This window comes from Dasypus novemcinctus, chromosome 12, assembly GCF_030445035.2.
Source record: "Dasypus novemcinctus isolate mDasNov1 chromosome 12, mDasNov1.1.hap2, whole genome shotgun sequence".
NCBI classification, from domain to species: Eukaryota; Metazoa; Chordata; class Mammalia; order Cingulata; family Dasypodidae; genus Dasypus; species Dasypus novemcinctus.
Genome location: NC_080684.1, coordinates 29,397,685 through 29,417,023, shown reverse-complemented (window position 1 = coordinate 29,417,023; position 19,339 = coordinate 29,397,685). Strand labels below are relative to the sequence as shown.

General features: G+C 32.9%; 1 pseudogene; it reads left to right on the top strand.

Moving 5' to 3' along the window:
- LOC105746825 (olfactory receptor 6C70-like) overlaps positions 1 to 9,032 on the top strand; it is a 66,538-nt pseudogene extending 57,506 nt beyond the window's left edge.
- Positions 9,033 to 19,339: the final 10,307 nt, after the last annotated feature.

The following is a 19,339-nucleotide window of genomic DNA, read 5'->3' as shown; positions in this document are numbered from 1 at the left end:
GGTAAATAGAAATGAGTTCTTATGGCTAAGAGACTTCAAAGTGAATCAGGAATTCACTTCAGAGGTTATCCTTATGTACATCTCAATAGGATCTCATCAACTGCCACAGTAAATATTGCTCCAAATAACCAGACTCCTGAGGACTCTAGAAGCATCCAGACACTATAGGCAGTGCTGACATGTCAGAAGTTTGGCACCCTGCCAGTGGATGTTATCTTGGAATTTATGCTACGAAGTGTGAGAGTTGGACTCAGTTGTGGTTTCCCTACACATGGCTCTGTTTAGAATTCCAATTCAAGATTCAATAACTATTATGGTGGGCATTCTTGTCTTGTTCCTGATTTTAGAGGGAACATTTTAAGTCCTTCACCATTGAAAAGGAAGTTAACAGTTTATTCTCATATATACCTTTATCAAGTTGAGGAACTTTCCTTCTATTTTTATTTTTCTGCATATTGTATCACATATGGTTTTGCATTTTTCTAACAACTGTTCCTGATCTTTTTCCTTTCAGTTAGCTTTTCATTTCTTAATAGTTACACAACAAGCCTTGGGAAATAACTGTTTCTGAGCATGTGACTGATAAAGTATGCATAGATACTCTCCCAGGAAACTTTAAGAATAATATGATCTTTGAACTGCTTGATCACTTTCATATCAATGGATACCATATTTAATTACTGTAAAGATAAAACTTCAGCCCTACTGACAAACATTGTAAATGCTCATTTTATGTAGTTCCTGTTAAATTTTAACTTCTTATCTGAAGGGAAACATTGCAAATGTCCATTTCTTAATTACATTCCTGATCACAGCACTTTTTACTTTTTTTAAAGATTTATTTATTTATTTATTTCTCTCCTCTTCTCTCCCTGCACCCCAGTTGTCTGTTCTCTGTGCCTATTTGCTGTGTGTTCTTTGTCCGCTTCTGTTGTTGTCAGTGGCACAGGAATCTGTGTTTCTTTTTGTTGCGTCATCTTGCTGTGTCAGCTCTCCATGTGTGCGGCACCATTCCTAGGCAGGCTGCACTTTCTTTCATGCTGGGCAGCTCTCCTTATGGGACACACTCCTCGTGCATTGGGCTCCCCTGCGTGGGGACACCCCTGTGTGGCACGGCACTCCTTGTGCGCATCAGCACTGCGCATGGCCAGCTCCACACGGGTCAAGGAGGCCGGGGGTTTGAACCACAAACCTCCCATGTGGTAGACGGATTCCCGAACCAGTGGGCCAAGTCTGCACTTTTTAATCATGATTCCTCATCACATGCCCTCCACATCCACACATAGATGTAATATGAAAAGACCCTTCTTGCTCTGTGGCAAGTACACCTCGAGCCTCTATAGTGCCATGGTCTCTGCCTGCCATCCTAGTTGAGAATTTAGGTCATTACAAGGCTCAGAATCTCTAAGAGAGAGGATCTTCTCTTCAGACCATCAAGGGCAAGGGCCCATGTTAACCCCCTATTAAAAGCCCTTTTGTTCTTCAAGCTGTACTTGTCTGAGACTTTCTTTGATCTGATGTATCCTTCTCAGTTGGGTAGGAAGCTGTCATTTTACAGGGCTCACTGCTATACTTTGAACAATGTTTTTTCATGATGGTCTGCTGGATTTTGTCAAATGCCTTTCTTACATCAATTGTGATGATCACTTGTCTGTTAATATGTTAATATGTTGTAACAAAAAAAAGACAAAGAACCCAAATAAAAATTGGTAAAAAATCATGAATGGGCATTTCTTTATAGATAATATACAGTTGGGGACAAAAACACATATATAGATATTCCACATCATTAGCTATTAGAGAAATGCAAATCAAAACCACAAATAGATATGGTTTCATATACATTAGAATGGCTACTTTTAAATGAAAATGGAAAATTACAAGTGTTTTTGAGGATAAGGAGAAATAAGAACACATTCAGTTCTGGTGGTATTGTAAAATTGTGCAGGTGCTCTAGAAAATGGTTTCATGGTTCCTCAAAAATGTAAGTATAGAATTGTCATATAACCCAATGATCCTGTTTCTTATTATATACCAAAAGAATTGAAAGCAGGGACTTGAGTGGATATTGAGCACTGATGTTCATAAAGACATTATTCACATTTGCTAAGAGGTGGAAGCAACCCAAGAGTCCATCAACCAATGAATGGATAAACAAAATGTCGCAGAAACATACAATGAGCTACTATTTAACCTTAGAAAGGGATCAAATTCTTATACATGTGAAAACCTGATGCACCTTGAGACATCCTTGTGGTAATAAGTCAGTCACAAAGAGACAAATATTCTCTATACTCACTGACATGAAATAATTGGAATAAGAAAATTCATAAAGTTAGAAACTAGAATAAAAATCACCATGGAATGCTGTGGAAATAGGGAAGAGGGATCTAATGCTTAGATTGCATAGAGTTTCTATTTCATGATGGAAATATTTTGGTAATGAATGGTGAGTATAGTAACACCATTTTGTGAGCATAATTAACTCACTGAATTGTAGTTAAAAGTAGAAATTTTAGGTTGTATATATGCTATTAGAAAAACATTTAAATAAAACAAAGGATTGTACAACACAAACAGGAAACCCTAACATAAACCATAGAAAATGGTTAATAGACAAATTATAGTAATATGCTTTCATCAGTTGTGATGAATATACCACACTTAGCAAGGTGTTCATAATGGGGGCAGTGGATTTATGGGAACTCTGTATATATGAATATTTTTCATCTTATCCTAAAACTTCTTTTATAAAATATAATAAAATGAAAGGAAATAAAAGGCAGCTGGTGATTTATAATCTCTTTATAATGTATTTAATCTTCTCTATTTCTCCTCGGGGACACTATCCCTTAGAGAACGATTCTTTCATCTACAAATAATTGGCAGAAATTAAATATTTCTCAAGTTTCAAACTAATTTTTGTGAAGATGTGAGGTGAGAAAATATAATTCCAATCAACGCTTGTGAACAATGTTAACATATCATTGAGAAATTTAATTGCCAAATTTGTACAGGTTGCAGAACCAATTCTCCTTCTAGATTCAGAAATTACTCCGATACCCCCAATAAGCATACAGATAATTTCATAATATTTTTCATAATAGGTTAGATGTAAGAATGAAGACATATTAGCAACAGAAATAGTATGAAAGTAAGATATGATTAAGGAAGAAGGGCCTTGACTTAGCTATGATTCTGTAATACATCCTTTCCACCAAACACATGGAGATTATTTACTAAAGAATTAAGGTAGAGGAGAATAAATCTACTAAGAAGTATCAAAATAAGTAAACTGTTAAGTACTAAAGAAATGTAATGTTTTAATCTAAGGAGTAAAGGATTCCTGATTTCATATCACAGAAAAAGGGATCAATCACATAGAAGGAAAAATATTAGGCAATCAATGTTTTAAAAGGAATAGAAAACTTCAGATCAGGAAATTGAATAGCATAATTTAATCAACTATAATGAAAGTAATTTAAATATTTGAATTTAAAAGAAAGAGAATATTACTTGCCAAATGATTTTGCTTATTCAGTTAGTGTTTATGTTCCATGTTCAGGAATAGTTTTAAATTGCAAATTGTCATGGTTTGTTCAATTTATTAGGAAAATGATCTGCTGACAACATGATAACTTAATCATGTGCATTAATAAATTTTCTATGTTGAAATCATGGCTCTAAAATATCTCACCAATCAGTTTTCTCAACTCAATGATACGTTTAGGTATTACGAAAAAATAATGAAGGCACAAGTTTGAAAAGATTGTTATGTTTCTTCATTTCTCTTAGAATATTGTTAAGAATGACTTAATTTCTTATTAAATATATAATGCATTATTTAATATATCATAAAAATAATATCTTTAATCATGTTTATTACTTCTGTATACTAGTACAGAAATCATACTTACAGACTTTATAGACACATAAAAATGGTATCACTTTATAGACACTGTTTTGGAATTTTGTGTCTAAAATCTATTTAAAGGCTTTTTTCTTATGAATGCATGTTTATCAAAGTTCTCACTTCAAAATATAACATCTTAATGAATAAATTCAATTCAAAGAATGGATGTTATTTGGAAGTTTTGGTTGTTTTCTATATTGCTCTCTTTTAAACGATGTTGTCATGTATAGCTTGCACATAATTTAAGAGTTTATTTTTTTTGAGAAATATGAAATTTCATTTTACATTTGAATTATTCTATTTTGAAAAGACTATTGAATATTTCCAATTATATTTTATTTGTTCACATTACTGAACATAATTATTGTTGTAATAGGTTCAATTAATCTTTTTGGCTCTTCTAAGGGACAAATCAGATCAGTAAATAGAATATCTGTTTTATTTACCATTAAAGCATTATTTGAATTTCCTGATACATTTTTATAAACTTGCTTAATTGGTCAGAGATTTAAGAATAATGCTGAATAATAGTGGTGAAGTTCATCATCTTTCTCTAGGTTGAAAAATGCCTAGGATTTAGTCAGTCAATTATTAGTTACTGCTCACATAACAGTGCTATTCTTAGAAATTTTAATATTCCTTTAATTAAGGAATCTAAATTGAATAGTGTTTTCTCATATAAATTAAGAAAAGGATAAAATAAAATAAAATATTTATTAATTTCATACCATCATTGTGTCATTTAAGTTAAAAATAAATCTACTTGGTCTAACACACATTGTTTTATTGCTGTACTAGCAACCTAATAGTTTTTCATATCACGTTGAAGTGGAAATATATTGAAACATATTTTAGTATTATAAAATATATTCTACTGATAAATGCAGTTACTGAAAATATTTAGGCATCCATGATTAGAATAATCATGGTGGAAAAAAGTCATTTTTTTTGTACCTAAGCATCAAGCCCAAGTTGTTGACTTCTGCCCTTCCTCCCTCTGACCCTCCCATACTTCCTCCCTTGCTTACTTCTTTATTTCCTACCTTTCTATCTCTCTTTACTTTAAAATCAATTTATTATAATGAAGAAAAGAATATCTAAGAGTATACTGCCCAACGAAATACGCAATAACTTATATACTATGTTTGGTTTGCATTCCTCTATTTTACCTGTCAGAGATATTTACTAATCTAAATTTTGTTTTTTATTCCCTTCTTTACCTGCACATACATGAAAAATTATAATTCTATATCTTACTATCTCTCTTTTTTCATTTGTCTCTTTCTATATTGCATTTTTGTATATTTTTATACAATAATAATGTAGAAATGATAGCAACTATATTTTGTCTTTTGGGATATGCTTTTGAATTGAATATTAGATTTCTAACATTTGTTCGTATTGTATATGGACCTATAATTTGAATATTTTTCTTGTTGTCAAGTACTTCATTACAAATGAACATAGCACAGTGCATTCATTCTTTATATTTATATATGACCTAGTATTTTTGCATCTATATTAAAAGATGAGAGCACCCTCAAATGATTTATGTTTCCTTTCTAAGGCTTGGCTATTGGGAAATAACTACTAACTTTTAATCTTTTTCTATATATCAGAAATATTTAAATAAAATGATAGGTGTTTATATTTAAAGGTCTATAACTTGCTTAAGAAGACAACTGTTTTGACTTTATTGAAGTTGGGACACAGATACGTGAGAGTTCCTTTAATTTTAACTGTAGTTATTTTGTGCTTATTGTATAATTTGCTAATTTTTTATTTCTTAATTTTGAAATCATTACCATTATGATGGCCAGAGGATATCATTATAAATTTATTAATTTTTAAAATTGTATCTTTATCCCCTTTCTCTTGTCCAATAGCACGCCTTTCCTTAAAAAAAGTTCTTATGTTTTAGGTTCATCAGATATTTCTCCCTTTTATTTATTTTTTATCAAATAATGCATGCGTTAACAATTCTAGGCATTTAATTATTTCTACATATAAAGTGTTATTAGTGCATTATTCTAAGATTATACCTCCTGGTCTTAAAATAAATGAGTTAGTTGTGTTTACAAACTAATAAATTAGTGTGATTTTCATTGGAATTAGAAAAATCCCTGCAAGTTGTAATAAAATAAGCAATGCTATTTAAACCTTTTGACATTACCTCTGAATTTGGGCCACAAAATCAATTAGATGAGCATGAAATCAGCATAAACAATCAAATTTGTTTAAAAAGTGGTACGTAGAGTTATTATATTATTGGAAAATTAAATTCAGCACTATGTCTTGTAGATCATTTTATTAATAATATCTTTGAAGCAAACATATTTTAAGCCCATTACTTACTCTTGTCCTTTGTTACCTATCTTTGCATCTTCAAATTAAACTTTATTCTGACATTTGCATTTTCAGATTTAGGAAAGTGGTTCAAATTTTACATATACCAGATAATGCAAATTGGAGATAACTAAGTTGAACTACAAAAATAATATTTTATAAATTATATTATTTGTATATTAAAACCAGGAATATCCCTTGCAGTGTGCAGAGGCCTCCACTGGTCTGAGCAGATTGCAGGCCAATCCGCTTCTGCTACAGTCTTAACTCTTAGAAGCTCTATGAAACGATGGAAGCTCTGAGTACATATTACAGTTTTTATGTATATTATTCTCTGCTGTTTTTTAAGTGGTGTGTTACTATCTAGACATTGACACATGTGATCCACATCTCATTTAATACTCATAACTGAGGTCAAAACTATTATACCACCCTTCTGTAGATTAACTAAATGTAAGCTAAGGAATTTTTCCAAGACCATCTCATTAGTAATAAATGATTCAATACAATTTCCAAATACATCTCTCCTAACTTATCCTTATTACTCTTTTCTAAAATTCAGTTATATTTATTGTGTTGTTCAGGTAAGAATTTTCATCGTTAACCAATGAAAGGCCTGCCAAAATATTAATCTGAATAGTAGATTTCCCTTTGTCTTGGTATCCATAAATATGTTCATTCATCTCAGAGCCATAGCTGGAAAAAACGTGGACTAGCACAGATTTAAGACCAGTTATTAATATTTAATGGGGTCCACTTTTTTCTATATTTCTGCTTTATTGAGACAGTAATGTCTTCCAGTTTACTCAGTTTTTATCACTGGAAGTTTGAGATTCTAATACATGAAATCCCACAATTAAAAGCATAAAATATTACCAGAACACAGTTGCCCCATCCAAGTCATCACATACATCCTATGCCAATACTTCTTTGTATTAACAGGCACTGAGTAGTTGTATGAGTGACTGCTGGATATGTGAAGAGCCAGGCAATGTGAAAAGAAAACAGCGAGTTTTCACTTTCCTAGTACTGCATCTGGAGGGTAGGTTTAGATCAAGGTATGTGGCTGGAGACTGTGAAGAGAAGCAATGCATTTTCTATGCTCTCCCTTCTCTTATGATCCTGATGAAACATGGCATAGTGTCCAAGGATTTATTATGCTTTGGCTTTATTAGTTTATTGTATCCATGTTTGCTTAATGATCATTTTCATTTTTTCCCACATATACCAAATTAACTAGTATTTATTTTATTTGATATACCCTCCTACCCTCTTTCTTTCCTCCTCCTCTTTTTTTTTTAGTACTATTCTTTCTTTATTAGTAGTTCATTGAGAAGGTAGAAAAGACTACTGTGGGAATATAAAGTATTTTTATTGGCATGTACTGTAAGGCTTTAGAAATTTATTATAGATTTTAATACAACAAACTGGCAATATTGTAATTTGAAGAAATTAATACTTTAAAACTAGTGGAGTTTGTTTGAATTCTGAACCATGCTCTTTTATCTAATTGATTAACAGAAGAAAATCTGGAATTAGTTTCATTAACTGGAAGTTTATAGAGAAGGTGGAAAATCAACTATCATTGGTTTTATATGTCAAATTCAAAATCATTTTGACCTCCATAGAACATTAAAACTCTTAGTTACAGCTTCTTTTGCTCAGTTCTTGACTAAACCTTCAAATATCATGGAGTATTATATAAATAATTTAAGTGTGTATGTTACTGAATAAGTTTCATTTTCTTTACCATTCATTGGGGGTAAATCCATTCATGTAATTTCTGATTTCCACAACCTTTTATTTCTAAAACTTAATTGAAATCACAAAAGTGAAATGAAGAACTATACCAAACAGAGTTTATTCTACTGGGACTGACAGATAATTCTCAATTACAATGGTAATTTTTGTATTTCTATTTCTAAATTACTTGTTGAGCACGTCAGGGAACTTAACTGCCATTGCCCTCACTCTGTTAGATTTCCATCTAAAGGCTCCAATGTATTTCTTCCTTTGTAATTTTTCTTTCCTGGAAATCTCATTCACAGTTGTTTGCATCCCCAGATTCTGAGTCACCATTGTGTCCAGGGAAAGGACCATTTCCTATGGTGGTTGTATGTCTCTGGTGTTTTTTTAACATCTTCCTGGGAGGTACAGAATTTTTCCTTCTGGCTGCTATGTCCTATGACCGCTATGTTGCCATCTGCAAACCTTTGCATTATGCATCCATCATGAGCAGAAGACTTTGTCACCAGCTTGTACTCGGCTCCTGGGTAACTGGCTTCCTTGTCATTTTCCCTCCACTGATTTTGGGTCTTAACCTGGATTTCTGTGCCTCCAATACCACTGATCTTTTCATTTGTGATGTTTCTCCTATCCTACAACTTTCTTGCTCAGACACACAGGTACTAGAATCGATTGCTTTTTTATTAGCTATTATGACCTTTATTGCCACATTGTCCTTAGTAATCCTATCTTTCTTCTACATCATCAAGACAATTCTAAAATTCCCTTCTGCTCAACAAAGAAAAAAGCATTATTCACCTACTCATCTCACATGATTGTTGTCTCTATCACTTAGGTAAGTTGTATCTTCATCTACATAAAGCCATCAGCAATTGAGAGAGTTACTTTAAGTAAAGAAGTAACTGTGCTTAATACTTCAGTGGCACCTTTGTTGAATCCACTCATTTATACTCTGAGGAGCCAACAAGTTCAAAAAGCCTTGCTAATTGTATTCAAAAAGATATTTTCTTCTTCTTCAGAAAAATAAGACTATTTATTGAAACAACTAACATGAAAACATATGTAAATTTAACAAAAATGAATCTGACTCTTCAAGCTGAATAATTCATGTCTAGTAAACTCTAGTGCTCACTTTAGCCACTGTGAGTTTAGAAACTGTTTCTATTCTATCCATTCTGAGATTAATTTTCTGTTATTCCATATAAAAGATGTTCTGTTGCATATGCTTAAAATCTTCCAAGAGAACTTACCCATTAAAGGAATAATGTAGAGGTTAATTTTGTTCTGTGATTATTCATAATGACAATAGGCAACATAAGGAAACTTTATTTTATTTGAATGTAAATCAATTATTTAACTTGTATAAATTTATTTTAGTATTTACATTGTTCATACTTTCATAATTGAAGTAGAAAATATTTTCTGATTTAATATTCCTGTAGTTGATTTTACAAACAAATTTTTTTTCAAGAATATATAAAGGAATTTTAATTTCTTGGATATGCCAAAGAATATATTGAATAAATGAGAGTATATGATGAATTTTATGACTGTCTTATATATATGTTTTTCACTATGTACAATTTTTAAATATCAAATTATATCAAATATCAATGTCTTTTAATTTAAATAAATGACTTTTTAAAATATAAAAATAAGATTCATTTCCTTTAAAGTAGTAATGTGAAGTTTCCTATATTGCTTTTTTTCCCCAGTTGTCAGTATTGTACCACATAGATTCCACAACATTTTATTTGTCCTGTTGAGTGTGTAGTTATGCTAGTATACCAACTGATTTAGTAGAGTGGGACTGATTGAGCTATCAATGAAAGAATATTTCCCATTGTTGTTTGTCGTATTAGTTTTTTGTTATTATTGTTTGTTTGTCATTACAAATAGCATAGATTAATCCACTGGATATTCTTGATAAAATTAATAGTTGCTTATTGGTGGAATCTGTTCTTCAAGAAAAATTACAAGAAGTGAAGATTCTCTTGAAGGTAAATACATTGTTAAGGAAATATTATTTCTCAATTACTGAAACAATGGTTGTTGCTGCCAGTTATCTCTTGAGAGTCTCCTTGTTGCTCAAATGTGGCCTCTTTTTAAGCCAAACTCAGCATATAAATGCATTACCTTCCCCCAAAACATGGAACATGACTCCCAGGGATGAGCTTTCCTGCCACTGAGGGATTATTACCAAGCATCAACCAGCAGTGCAACTGGAAAAATGACCTTGACCAAAAGGGGGAAAGAGTAAAGACAAATGAGTGCATATGGCTAAAAGACTTCAAAGCTTATGCATGTCTAGGCATTTAACTGCCAGAGGAAATATTGCCTCAAATAGCTAAGTTATTGAGAGCTCTGGAGACATCTAGACATTATAGGCAAGGCTGAAAGCTTAGGAATTTGGCACCTGGTCAGTGGACCCTACCTTGTAATTTATGCTCCCCAGTGTGACAGAGTTGGGCTCAGTTTTGATGTCCCTGAACATGACTCTTCTACCTCTTCTACTTGAATCTATATTTAGTACTAGAGTTGATAGGTGTATGCCCAAGAAAATTAAATCTTTGGGGTTTCCATGTGCTAGTTAGGCTCTGAATCTTAACAGAGTTGCAACTCCTACTCTGCAGTTTATTTAACTCATCCAGTACAACTAACAAGGAGATGATGATAGATTGTGACCATCCTAAGGAACAGAGAGAGTCTACAACTACAAGGAAGATAGCCTCATCTATCTGCCCCATGAGATCTAATCCCCCTCTCAATTGGAGGCAGAGTGGGCATTACCATCCCAGAATCCTCAGGACTGTATAATGAATGATGGATTTGAGTAGACTTACTGTTATTCTACTATAGCCTTATTGTGATTCTATCAATGGAAGAACTTTTATCATTAGTGTGGGTGCAGTGGCCACCAGACGTTCTGAGGGAGAGGGAAAAATAGGTGTAATACAAAAGATTTAATTCTCTGGCACATATATTTATTGAGTAAACTTTTAATTATAGGTTCAAGTAAAAGGGAGAGAATAATCATGTGTAGAGAAATTCTAAATGAATCTTAAATTATAGGGTGCTGAATTCCTGAGATCGTGTGCCTTCCTTATACTGTTTATATGTTTTTAGAATCCTCAGAAGACCCAATGTTTAAGGAACTGCTTACTTTGAAAGTCAATGAGATCCTGCTGAGATGTGCATAAATGTGACCTCTGGAATGACCTCCTAACATACTTTGACATCTCTAAAGTTAAAACTCAAATGTATTTAATATTTTCCCTTTATGGCCAAAGTCTTTTTCCAAATACTTCATTAGATGTCACTTGGTAATAATCCCTTGGTGTGAGGGAGGCTCATCCCCAGGATTCATGACCCACACCTGGTGCGAGGGGGGATATAGTGCATTTATATGGTGAGTTTGGTTTAAAAAGAGAACCAAATGAACAACAAGGAAGCTCTCAAGAGGTAACTTTTAGGCAATATATAATACTAGACTAAGTTTCAACTTCACAAGAACTAGGATCATAAGTACAATCATCAGTAACAAGAGCTTGGCATAATGGCCTGTTCTCCTTTGTGAAGCACTGTCTATGTATCAGGAGATTCTTGCCACTCAATTACAGAATGCTGCAGGACTTACCAGGCAATCACAGAAATTCATCACCTTGTCAGTGGACTTTCTTTGGAATATATGCCCCCCCCCCCGGCCCGATGTAACAGAATTAGACTCATTTATAATTTCCCTACACATAGCTCTTCCATTTCTTTTATTTGAACCTATAATTCGCATTATACTCATTAAATATATGTTCCAGAGATATAAATCCTCAGACTGTTCATGTGCTGATTGAGTTCTGAATCATAGCAGAATTGCAACACCACTCTCCAGTTCATTGGACTCACCAAGGACAACTAACAAAAGAATGATTATGGCCAAAACCCATCCTGAAAACCAGACAGTATCCACAAATGCAAGCAAGATAGTTCCATCAATGTGCCCCATAGGATCTAAGTTCCCTTTCAACCAGAAGCAGAGTAAGTATCACCATCCCAAAAACCTCAATATTGACATATGATCAAACATAAGGGTGGAATGCAACTATTATTAAAGTAAACTTAATATTATACTAGCAAGGGAAGAACTTGTGTCATTAATATAAAGGCTGTGACCACGAGAGGCTCTAAGGGGAAGGAGAGGGAAGAAGAGGTGTAGTGTTGGGCATTTGGAGGACATTGGAATTGCCCGTATGTCATAGCAATGAAGGAGGATACAGGCCATTAAAAATTTTGTCAAAACCTATAAAATTCTGGGGTGCAAAGAGTAAACTCTAATATAAACAGTAGACCATGGTTAGATGTGAAGCAATGCTACAATATGTGTTCATTAATTTTAATAACTGTACTACACTAATGAAATGAAAAATGTTAATAATGGTGGAAATTGGGGGAGTGGGAGGGGATGTGGTGTATGGGAATTCCCTATAATTCTGATGACACATTTATGCAATCTAAAGCTTCCCTAAAACTAAAACAAAAATTTTTCAAAAGAAATGTAAATCAAAACCAAAAATATAATAATTCGCTCCCTTGAATTTGAGCAGTAAGTAGTAACTGCTCCAACCAGTTAAGTAGAGCAGAAAAACTGCTTTGAGATTTCAAGTTCCTGTCTAGCTCTCTTTTAGTGATATTTGACCTTGGAACCCAACAAATTTGCTATGAAAAAGCCCAAAGTGATCCCATGAAGAGACTTCATGGAAGTCCACATATATAGAGAAATAATGGTATAAAGTGACAGATTTAACTGCCAGACCATGAGTAGAGATATCTTCAGGTGTTCACTTCCATGTGAAGCCTCATACGTAATGGAGCAGAAAGGATCTTCTGTTCTCTATGTATAATAAATTCTTTACAACAGAATCTGTGAATCCAGTAAATGGTTGCAATAGGCAAACAACAAAAAGAACCATTGAGGTCAATTTTAAAGCAGCCATATTAATTGGAATAACAGGCGACACCAGATACCTTTTATCTTTATCTTGTCCACAGTAATTCCATGGATGACTGTTTTATCATGGAGGTATGGAGGTCTCCTTGGATAAAGGTGCTTACTCTTGACCATAATTTTTCTATAAATATCAAAAGTAACAACTAGAAACAGAAGCTTGCAAGTGATGTGTGATTCTTGACAGTGAATAGGAATGTAAGTTCCATCAATATATTCATTTGTCAAACCCACCACATTGTATTCATAATATTTGTGCATTTCTTCAGGTATAAATTCTTGGTAAAATTGTAAATAATTAAAATCTGTATATTAGGGTCAGTTTAAGCAGTGATATGTGTTATCAATTCATAACTGTTTTGTGCATATTCTACACTTAGGCGAATGAGACATTGAAGAACGTGGCATCCTAGTTACTCCCTGTAGGGGAAAGAAATTACAAATATGAAAAGGAGAAAGTCTATTCATTATTTGTAGAGTGTTGAATTAGAATTGGAGTTATGAGTATGAACTTATATGTATATACATTTACATTTACCTTACATATATTATATATATATTTACATTACATATATTTATAATTGGGGATTGAATAAGGTCCCCCAAAGAGGCATATTCAAGTCCTAACCTCTGGACCAAGTTATGCATCTCTTTTGTAAATAGGGATTTTGAAGATCCTATTTGGATGAGGCCAAGTTGAATCAAGGTTGGCCTTAAGACTATAAAACAGATGTCTTTTAAGGCAAAGGAAATTTGGACTCAGAATAGAAACCACAGGAGGTAAAAAATACAGACAGATCACCATGTCATGGGGGCAGAGATTAATTGCAAAATGCTACTACCAGAATGCTACAGACTTCGGATACAGCGTGGCCTGCAAATACTTTGATTTTGAACTTCTATCTTCCAAAATGTGAGCTAATATATCCCTGTTGTTTAAGCCAAACTGTCTACAGTATTTGTAATGGCATCCCTCACAAACTAAGTCAATATAACAGTAATACTATAATAATACTATGGCAATGACAAAGAAGGTTACATATCAATGTTATGGAACAATAAAGGGGGTGTGGAAAGGAGTTTGGAATTTTTCCTTTTGGAGTAATGATAACCTTCTAAAATGGATTGAGCTGATGACAGCACATATCTGTGATGAAACTGAGAACCACTGGGGGTACAGTTTGGATGGTTTCTACCAGACAGGGGACTGTATAACACAGTGAACCCCATCGTAAATGATGGATTGTGATTAACTGTATAAATAAGAGAATATTCTCTCATGAACCATAACACATATACAATACTAATACATGATATTAATTCTAGGATGGTTTGTGGGAATAATATATGAAATATAAGCTATTGATTTTTGATAACAGTAACATTATGATGATGTTCTTTTTTTAATTGTAAAAAGTGTGCCACAACAATGTAAGGTGTTGGTGGTGAGGCAATTTATGGGAATCCTGTGTGGCAGCATAAGTGTTTTGTAAATTCACAACTTCTCAAATTAAAAAAAATCAGGATATCATAATGATGAGGGTCTATTTCTGAACTCTCACTTTGAATCCATTGATTAATGTGCCTATTTTTATGCCAACACAATGCTATTTTGATCATTGTTTCTTTAAAACATGCCATATGGTCAGAAAGTGTGAGTTCTCCAACTTTGGTCTTCTTTTATAGCTATTGTCTGGTTATTCGGGGCCCCTTTCTCTTCCAAATAAATTTGGTAAATAACTTTTCTATCTGTATAAAGTAGGCTGTTGTAATTTTGATTGGTATTGCATTGAATCTATAAGCCAATTTGGGTTGAATTGATATCTAATGGTATTTAGTCTTCCATTCCATGAACATAAACTGTTCTTTAATTGTTAGGTCTTTTTAAAATTCCTTTTAGCACTCTTTTGTAGTATTCTGAGTACAGGTACATTACAACCCTGTTTAAATTAATTGCTAGATATCTGATTCTCATTTTTTACTATTGGAATTGGAATTTTTTCTTGATTTTCCCCTTGCTTTTTCTTTAATAGTGTATAAAATATTACTGATTTTTGGATGTTTGCCTTGTATCCTTACACTTTGCGGAACTCTTCTTTATTTCTAGTAGCTTTGCTATAGATATTTCAGGATTTTCTAAATATAGGATCATGTTATCTATGAATACTGAAAGTTTTGCTTATTCTTCACCAATTTGGATTTCTTTTCTTTCTCTTCCCTAATTGCTCTGGCTAGAACTTCTAGCACAATGTTGAAAAACAGTGATGATATTGGGCATCCTTATCTTGTTCCCAATCATAGAGGGAGAGCTTTCAACTGTTCTCTGTGTACAATGTTGGCTGTTGGGGTTTTATATATTCCCTGTATCATGTTAAGTAGCTTTCTTTCACTTTTTTAAAAAATTTAATCTTTTGAAATTTATTGAGTCTCAAAGATATATGGCATGTCTTTTTTTAAATTATTTTTTAAAGAAGCTTTAGATGACAGAAATGCTACATAAAACAATAGGGGATTCCCATACACCCAACCCTTTCCTCCTCCCACACCTTCCCACATTAACAACATCCTTCATTACTGTGGTTCATTTGTTAGGTATTGAAGCATTGCCACCAATCATAGAGTAGAGTTTACATTATAGTTTACACTCTGTCCTGCACAATTTTGTAGGTTATGACAATGTATATAATGGCCTGGGTTTTGTCAAATGAATTTTCCCTGTCAATCAAGATGATTTTCTGTGTCAATGAAGATGATTCCTTGAATTTGTTAATGGGGTGTATTACATTATTTGATTTTCTTGCATTGAACCACCCTTGTATATCAAGGATAAAATCAATTTGATTGTGTTTTGTAATTATTTTAACACGCAGTTGGATTCAATTTGTAAGTATTTTTGTTGAGAATTTTTGCATCTCTATTCAGTAGAGAGATGGGTCTATAGTTTTCTAATCTTGTAGTATCGTTAACTGGCTTTGTTACTAGGGTGATGTTGGCTTCATAAAATGAATTAAGTAATTTTCCTTCCTCTTCAAATTTTTGGAAGAGTATAAGCAGGACTGCTTGGTAGAATTCAACTGTGAAGCCATCTGGCCATCAGTTTTCATATTGGGGAGAGTTGTGATGACTGATTCAATCTGTTTACTTGTGGTTGGTTTGTTGAGGTCTTGCATTTCTTCTAAAGTCAATGAAGGTTTCTGTGTGTTTCTAGGAATTTATCTATTTCATCTTGGTTGTCTAATTTGTTGACATATAACTTTTAATAATATCATCTTATGATCCTTTTTATTTCTGTGGTGTTAGTAGTAATGCCCTCCCTTTAATTCCTGATTTTATTTGCCTATTCCCTCTTTTTTGTTAGTCTAGCTAAGAGTTTATCAATTTTATTCACCATCTCAAAGAATCACCTTTTAGTTTTGTTGATTCTCTTTATTTATTCTTCTCAATTTAATTTATTTCTGCTTCAAGTTTGATATTTCTTTCTTTCTGCTTAATTTTCATTTAGTTTGTTGTTTTATTTTTCTAGTTCTTCCAGGTGTTCAGTTAGGTCTTGATTACACCTTTCTTTCTTTCTAGTATAGGCTTTTAGGGCTAAAAATTTCCATCTTAACCCTGTCTTTGCTGCATAAGTCTTAAGTTCTTTCCTGTTTTCATTTTTCTTGAGATATTTATTAATTTCTCTTGAAATTTTTCTTTGCTACACTGATTGTTTTAGACTGTTGCTTAGTTTCCAAATATTTGTGAATTTTTCCCTTTCCCATATAGGAATATTTCTAGCTTCATTCCATTATGATCAGAGAAGGTGTTTTATATAATTTCAATCTTGTTATATTTATTGAGATCTGCTTTGTGACCTAACAAGTGGTGTCTCCTGGAGAAAGATCCATGAGTACTTAAGAAGACTGGATAACCTGATGATTTGGGTGTAATGTTCTCTGTGTGGCTGTTAGGTCTAGCTCCTTTATCAAATTATTAAAGTCCTCTGTTTTCCTTGTTCATCCTCTGTCTAGCTTTTAGTTTCTAACTGTTGATGTGATGGTGTATTGAAGTCTCCTATTTGTAGAGATATCCATTATTCCTTTAATCTTTGCCAGAATTTGCCTCATTTATTTTGGGACACTCTGGTTAGGCACAGAGATATTCATAATTGTTACTTATTCCTCGTGTATTGCCCTTTTATTAATATATAATGGCTGTCTTTTTTATAACATTTTTGCATTTAAAGTGTGTTTTGTGTGATATTAGTATAGCTACTTTTGGTTTTTGTTTGGTGATTGTTCTCATAAAATATGTTTTTCCAATCTTTCACTTTCAGCCTCTTTGTACCCTCAGGTCTAAGGTGAATCTATTGTAGACAGCATATGGATGGCTTATAGCTTTTTTGTTTGTTTGTTGTTTATTTGTTTTTATCCATTCTGTCAGTCTGTTTCTTTTGATTGGGAATTTAAATTCATTAACATTCAACTTCATTGCTGTAAAAGCATCATGCACTTTGACCATTTTAGCTTTTAGCTTTCATATGTCATAGCTTATTTTTGTCTGTCCTTTTATCCTTTTGGGTACTCTTTCTCATAATCTTCATTTCTACAGCCTCCTCCAAGCCTTTTTTTCTCTTTTACTTTCAGGTCACAGATCTCCCTATAGTGATTCTTATAGAGCTGGTCTCATGTTTATGAACTCTAGTTTCTCCAAATTCTTCAAGAATGGGGAGTAAACTAAACTCATCCTCATTTTTAAAGGACAATTGCTTGGCTGGCAGTATTTCTCTTTCAGTATCTCAAATATACCACTTCACTGTCTTCTCTATTATTTTTTATGAGAACTCTGTACCAAGTCTTAATGGAAATCCCTTGTATGGGAAGTACCACTTTTCTCTTGCTGTTTTCAGAATTCTTTCTTTATCTTTAGCATTTGAACTTCTGAATTGCATTTGTGTCTATGTAAGCCTTTTTAGACTTTTACTATTTGGAGTACATTGTACTTCTTGGATATGTATATTCTTGTCTTTCAAGAAAGTTGGGAATTTTTCAACCATTATTTCCTCAAATAGTATTTCTGTCCTTTTTCTTATTTTTTCCTCCTTTTGGAATTCCCACGGTCTGTTTGTTGGTGCACTTCATGCTGTCATTGGATTCCCTGAGTCCCTGCTCTCTTGTTTTTTTCTATTCTTTAATCTATCTGTTCTTCAATTTTTTCAATTTAACCTCTTTTATCCCAAATTCTTTGTGCTCACCCATGATCTTCTTAAGGTACTTTATTTCTTTAACTATATTTTCCTTCAAATCCTTGAACTGATTTAGGAGATTTGCATGAACATCATTGATTACTTGCTTTAAATCTTGTGGCTCATCTGGTGTTTTGATTTGTTCCTTTTCCTGGGCCATTACTTCTTTTTCTCAGTATGGCTTGTTATTTTTTGCTGATGTCTAATGATCCAAATATGATGATGAGTTTACTCTCATGATCAGTTTGTCTTTCTTGCATAGTGATTTAACATTGAGTGGCTTTGTGCTAGGACTCTTCTTTGACTTATGGTTTAATTTATTCTAGATCTTTAAGTCCTGAGCCCAAGAACTGTTTTTCTGGACAGTTTCTGCCTGTCCTCTTACTATTTTGGGGAAGAAAGTGACCTTCTAAGATTTGTACACCTTAATATTTAGTTGTCACTTTTATCACTATAAAATTTCACTTCTCATCTCTAGTAATATTTCCTGTCTTAAGATCTCATTGGTCTGATATTCACATAGCCACTTAACTTTCATTATTTAATTTTGTTCTTGGGTAATTTTGTATCCCATCACTTGTGTTATTATATTAAATTTTTCTCATGTATTAATAAAAGCTTAAAACTGATTAAATGGGAAACTAATGCAGCATCTTCACCCTGTAGTGGATTAACTTCACATTTTGTAAGGATTATTCTATTTAGTTGTTTCATTATACCTAAGGAATATATTTTCTGTGGTTTCAACAGAAAGACTGGGCTATTTACCAAGCTCCTTTAACATGATCAGCCTTCAAATCCAGACTTTGTTTCCCTAGTATTAAATATCTGATAAAATCTATTTTTATATCTGAGCCCTCCCAGCTACTTTCTATTCTGTTTTATCTTTGTTTCTGTTTTTTGATATTTTTTTATGTGCAAAGAAGGAGTTAAGTATTTGAGGGCAATTGTTTCAGGTGAACCTGTATGAACACAGAGGTGAAAAGAAAACACAAAAGACACAACACAGTGGGGTTCAGGGGGACATCATCTCTAAAGAAATGAGGCAATTTTTCTTTATTAACTATCCTCTTATATCTTTTTGCTAATCTACTTAATAAATTCTCCTTATCCA